The sequence below is a fragment of the Mustela lutreola genome, chromosome 12 (assembly GCF_030435805.1).
Source record: "Mustela lutreola isolate mMusLut2 chromosome 12, mMusLut2.pri, whole genome shotgun sequence".
Taxonomy (NCBI): domain Eukaryota; kingdom Metazoa; phylum Chordata; class Mammalia; order Carnivora; family Mustelidae; genus Mustela; species Mustela lutreola.
The window spans coordinates 1,632,480-1,638,905 of record NC_081301.1 but is presented as its reverse complement, the minus strand read 5'-3'; positions in this window follow the sequence as shown (position 1 = coordinate 1,638,905).

Below are 6,426 nucleotides of genomic sequence, written 5' to 3'. Positions count from 1 at the left end.
ACTGCATTCAGAGCAGGTCCCTGCCCAGGAGGTGGTGGGGACACAGCGTTCCTAACCCTTACCCTGTCCGCCCTCCCCCCTCCACGCAGGCACTTTCTGCAGAGGCAGCGAAGTTCCCGGACACCACCCCATCCCCAGACACACGCTGTCCGGCCGGCCCCCCAAGGATGCCTTGGCCATCCAGAAGCCCAGAAGGGGTGTTCCTCCTGCTCTGGGCCGAGTGCCCCACGGGGCTTACACCTGCCCATGGCGGACCCCCAACCCAGGGCTGGGCTGGGCAGTGGTTCCGGCCAGCCCTCCGTCCTCTGGGGCCGTTCAGTCCCGGGCTCAGGCCTGACCTGTGTTCAAGAATCGCTCGGCCCCTTCACCACCTCCGAGATTGTCTTGGAGACACACCTGCGGCTTTGAAGGTTTCGTGCTGAGTCCCCGCCTGTGGCCGTCTCCAGGCGCCGCTTCCTAGGTGTCCCGCGGGTGCTCCCCCGGCACAGCGTCCCCAGGGAGCTGGAGTCCGCATCCTCTCTGGCTTTCCGGGACTCTGGCCTCTGCTCCTCCCCGCCATCCATCTCCCTGCTCTACCCCTTGCCCAAGCCCTGCCCCCTCCAAGCTTGTCCCTTCTCTGGCCTGGCTCATGCTGGACACGTGGCCTGCTCCAGAGGTCCTCCTCCATGAAGCCTTCCAGACTGCTCCTCCAGCATCATCTGGTCAAGGTGGACCTCAGGCGTCCTTCTGCGGACCGAGGGACAGGGTTCCTGACCCATGGCTCACCCACTCACTAGGACCCCCAGCAGCCCTTCCAGGCCAGAAGGTGGGTGTAGAGGCCGGGGCTTGTCGGAGGTCTCCAGACATGCCTGGCAGAGTCAGGACCTGACTGAGCCTTCCACAGTCCCTGATCGTGGAGTCGGTGGAGAATTCACGGGGTGGAGACTAGAGAGCCCCCAGCCCGAGCCTGTCAAGGGCCCAGGGTCGCAGGGAAACACACGCACTATCCCCTCCACGGACCATCTACTGGCTCCCCAGCCACAGCCCCGGGGCCACTGGAGCACCCCCAGTCTAGGAGACCCTTGGAGTCTGCAGGGCCCCAGCCCCAGACACCCGTCCCTCACAGATGCACCTCCGATCTGGGATAGGTTGAGACCTGCGCCCATCCAAGAGTAGACACCCTCCAGGGCCACCCAGAGAAGTCCCCACTATTGTGTTGTCATCAGAGCTGCCTTGACCAAGCCCCATGGAGCGATCGAATCAGAGAGGAGTGAAGGGAAGATTGTGGGTGCGGCCAGGGGCCGAGGGACCCTCCTTTCTCTCGAGCTACTGGAGGACCCGGGCTGCCACAGCCCTCAGACCAGGCCCCCGTGGCTCCCAGAGTCTCCCCATGGCTCCCGTGGCAGAGAGGGGTCGCATGTCCCAGCTGGCGCCTGGGCGTGATACCAGGGCAGTAATTCCTAATTAGATAGAACACAAAACTGGGGCTGGGGGAGTGTTTGCCCAAAAGGTTGGACCTTGAGGAGCAAACACATGCCCATCCTGGCGTGGACGTGCGGCCATAAAATAGGGACACAGGGAGCCTGGCGGCGAATTCGGAAACCTTCTCCGAGGCCACACGCTCAGAAAGGGGCCGCTTCCTGGAGAGCGAGCGGAGGGGACCGCCTGATTTATCGGCACAGACGCTTTGTAGTACTTGAAATTAATACAAATATTTAATAAAGAATCAAGACGTTTTATCTGTAATGCAAAGAGCATCACATTGCCTATATTTTTATTACTGAAAAATTGGAAGCAGGAAGAAATAGTGATGTCAGCCACTGGATAATTGACAGAGATGCCCATTCCGGTTACATGCCGCGCTCCACCATCTCGCTCTGCCCCGAACACAGAAGCTACGTGCCACCTCTTCCGGCGGCTTGCAGAGCCTGCTCTGCGCTGTGGCGTCTAATACTGCCCTGTTCTCAACAGCACAGGGAAGTGATTAAATAAGAAATAAATTTGGCTGTCACTGCATTTAAAATCAAATCAAGGATCATTTGTCACCCCAAATGAACCGGCTCTCCTTCCCTGCCCATAAGTAGGCCGCTGTTTGCCGAACCATTTAGAAATGTATATAGAGTAAACTCTGCGCATAATGGCTTGTACTGAATATGATCTTTATGGGGCTGCCGTGCGGAGCTGCCGGTGGAGTCATCAGCAGCACATGGCTTTTTTAACTTAAAGTTATAGGTATGAGACTTCGCAGATCCGTCTCAGACGGAGCCTCGTTGGTGGAGGCCCGCAGCGTCACATACGGGCCGCAGTCCCGGGACTCCTCCTGCTCCCGCCACCTGCCCCTGGTGGGAGGAGGGGCCGAAGCAGGACAGAGGGTGCCTGTCCCGTCCCAACCCTACGTGCACCCATCCGCCAGGAGCAGCAGGGCCCGGAGGAGACCAGGAGTCGACCCAAAGCGGCTTGCCTTTCTCACACGGAGAGAGCATCTGCGGCCGGGGCGCTGGCTGAGAAGCAGGGTGGGCAGTGGGACTAGGAGTGGGGATCCCAGGCGGGACCCAGACGGCTGGGCTACAGTGGCTTCCTGAGATGGGGCTCAGGGGGCCTCCTGAGAAGGTAGGGCGCCCCCCAGCCCGAGGTGACCTTTACAAGAGTTCTCAACACCGACATTTCACGGGGTTTCGTACTATAAGGGGTCGAGGTGCAGGAAAGACACTAGCCCCTCGCCCTGGCCCTCTGGGACCAGACAATTCAGGGAAGAAGCAGGAGGAGGTGACTCCGGAGCTTGGCTGGGGGCTGGGGAGAGCGTCCCTTTCTCCTAGGCCCAGAGAACTGGTCCACAAACCCGGGAGCCGGCCTGTCTCCTGCCCCCAGGCTGTCCCCTTGGGCTCCGCAGCCCTCCCCTCAAGGCTGCTCCCCACCAGGTGTCAGCGGCTGAGACGCTGGCACCAGCACCATTCACCACGGGCTGTCAGTCCTGCCCTTTCTCCCCTGCCACTGCCCACCCCCACCCCCGACCCCTGACCCAGGGAAAGTCAAGCCTAGAGCCTGCAGGAGGGGTCCCGGGGCAGGGCGGGGGGCAGTGAAGGGGGCTGGGAAGGGGTGGCCAGGGCTGGAGACAGCCCCCTGCAGCCTCTCCCCCGACCCCCACGGCTGTGGTTGCAGCAGTATCCTCTGCCCGGCCAATGCCAGCCCCCAGTAAGGGCAGGAGTCACCTGGCAGTCGCTCCTCGTGGGGAGACTGAGGCCAGGAGAGGAGCGGAGAGCTGGAGAAGTGGACGGAGAGGGTCAGACTGGATGGAAGCAGGGCTGGCCCAGCCAGCTGTGAGCCTGAGCCCTGCTCTGCCCCTGACTTCCGAGACCCCCACACGGTCCTGCAGGGCTGGATGTGGCCCAGCGGCTCGGCAGGGCGGTCCGGTGAGCGTCCCCGGAGGGGCCATCGCCGCTGGCCCAGGGCGCTCGGGTTAGTGTCCCCTCCTCAGGGGCCTGCTGGGCTCAGATGTGCAGCAGAAGCTCAGACATTCATTGCTCTGCCCTTCCGCGGCACGTTTACCGGCTCCTGGAAGGAAACTCGGCCAACAACCGCGATTGTAGACTCCATCCTTGTGAGAAGATTATGTTTGACCAAAAGCCTTTTGTTAGCTCATTATTTCACATTTTCTCCTACCTCAAAGAAACCTTTTATTCTGGCCCTAATTTTTAAATGTTCAAAGGAATACCGATTATGCTTGGGTCTGTACAGGCGGGCACAGGACCGGCCCGAGGGGACAGGATGCTCCTGACCCGAGGTGCAGGGCCGGCCCCCGCAGGCTCAGGGGCCCCCCTCCTTCCTCCCAGGGACGGTTCAGGGTGTACAGGAGGCTTCTGTGCTTCCCGCCGCTGGGGACTCACCGTCAGCCCAAGGGGATGCTCCTCCCCCATTGGGGGACCCCTCGGAGCCCGCAGGGATGGTGAGGCATGGCCCTTAGGGGACCTGTGGGATGAGCAGCCCCGTTGTCTTCCGGCCTGGGGCAGAGGCAAGGGGGCAGGCTCGGGAGCTGAGCGCCCCGGGCCTTGCTTCCTCGGAGGCCGGGGAACACCATGGGGGCTTTGTGGTTGCCTTCTGCTGGGTACCCGAGCGCAGGCCTCACAAGCCCCTGGGGCCTCCGACTCTGTTCCCCGGGACCTGGCTGCCAGGTGGGGAGAGACCCCAGGGCCGGCCGCTGGCCGTGGTCTACACACGGTCCCTCCACCCACCTCGCAGCAGAAACGGTCTCTCCCCTCAGCCGCCGCAGACAGGAGGTGGAGAAACAGGCTCAGCTGAGGGATCCGACGCAAAGCCCCTGGCCCTGGAGAGCCAGCCTCAGCACGCTGCGTTCACACACGTCCACACGGGTGCTGGGGGCACCGCGCTCCCGGAGCCCCCGAGCCCGAGGCCAGCCCAGCGTCCAGGAGCCTGCAGCACTCCTTGGCCCCCTCTGCCCAGCAGCCCCAGATGCAGCGAGACCGTCCAGCACGCCGCTGCGCCCCCGGGGTGGCTGCGAAGAAAGCCGAGGCTGAGGGTCCGCCAGCCCGAGAAGGGCGAGCACTGCGAGCGGAGGGGTTCAGCCCCACCCGACCCCGCCGTCGGCAGCTGTCCTTACTGCTGGAGGACAAATCGCTCTCTGACAATAATCAGATGACCGGACACTTAATTATGAGGCCATGAGACAGCAAGATTATTAATTTTGAATCACGCAACTCGCTCCTGAAAGCTAAGCGTCGACAGCGTGGATGCTCCTGGGGCCCTGGGAGCAGTCGGAGGCTAGGGGGTTCCAAGCACCAGAGTGGGGGGCTTCCAGGCAGCCCCAAAACTCTCCCTCTGGCCAGGGGAGTCTAGGTTGCAGGGGAGTGGTGGGGCCAGGGCTCCGGCCCCCCACAGAGGCTGCCCTGCCAGCAAGCCCCAGAGTCTGACCCCAGTGAGACCGAGCCAGCCCCTCATGCCTACAGAGGGCCCATCCTGCAGTCGGCACTGGGCAGACCTCCTTTCCGAAGGCCCAGTTCCGCTGAGAAGGTCCTGGGCCTAGGAGCCCCTGCAGCCAGGGCGGGTGTCGGCATAACTGTCTCGGGAAAGAAGGGGACGTGGGCATTGGCACAAGGCTGACCTCAAGAGGAGGCCTGTCGCCAAACCTCAGGGACACTGGCTCCCTCCTAGAGCTTCTCATCTCTTCCCACACCTCCTGTCTCCCCAGAGTTCGGTAATTCCTCCCACGGCATCTCCCAGCCGCGGGGCTCCCCATCTTCCCAGGTCTGCCGAGGCTGCCCCAGGGATGAGGCTGGGGGACAGGTGGGGGCCAGAGCCCTGTCGCGGGGCTGCGAGACCTGGAGCGCAGCAGGGGACACCCTCCCGGGCCACGGGCAAGAAGCCGTGTGCCAGGCCGGGCAGCCTGTGTGAGCCGACTGCCAGCCAAGCCGGCGGCTGCTGTCGCTTGGCAGGCGGGAAGGCATGTTTGCCGACTGCCGCCGACAGCTTCCCAGGCGAAGCTGCGCTGCTTCAACAGAAGAAGTGAGCAGTGCCCACGGGCAGATCCCCACCGGGAGGAGGCAGGCAAGGCGCAGATGCAGAGGGCACATGCCCTGGGGGCTGGGATGCTGGGGCGGGGGGCTCCCCTTCCCACCTCGTCCACCCCTGGCAGCCTGGCCTGGGCTCTGGTGCCAGGCTGGGGTCCAAACCCTCCAAACTCTCCCCTCCCCACCTCTGTGGACAGTCAGGGTGGCCACCCTCTGGGCCACAGGGTGGTGGGCATCTGGATGAGACCTGGGGGGGGGGGAGCCTGGGACCCCCTGCCGGGGTCTCTTCTCTCTCTGTCCTCCCGGGTGGGCTGCCAGGTGGGCTGAGCGGACCGACCTCCTCTGGGGACGGGTAGAGGGCAACCTCTCTTGCCTCCCAGCCTGTCCTGGCCCTACTCTCTACGGAGGCCGACGTCACGCTGCCCACCGGCCTCCCACGGACGGGGAGGGCATGTCCCTGACAGCACCCCCCAAGACAGCCTGGGACCCCAGTGTGCAGCGGGGTCTCCGTGAGTGTGGGAGGGATGGCGGGCATCACGGGGAGAACCCCAGGAGGCTCCACAGGCTGCCAGGAGGGTGAGGGGACTCCAGTGTGGGGTGGGCGATGGAGTAGGGCAGAGGAGGGAGCAGAGACAGATAGGGAGGGGGAGGGGCCCGGGCTTCCACCTGGCCTCTCCTCTCAGCTTGTTTCCTAACTGGCAACCTGGGTCTGCAGGGGCCCCTCCCGGGCAGTGGGGCAGTGTCCCTTGCGGCGCCAACATCCTCATGCTGAGAAGGGCCCCAGCCTTCCCTGAGCCTCCCCCAGGTCCCCGCAGGCTGAAGGAACCCGGGATTCCACCCTGTGCTCCAGGTCAGCCCGGAGGGACTGGGCTCTCGGGGGAAACTCCAGGCGGGGGTGGGGCAGGTTGGGCCCGAGAAGCCACAC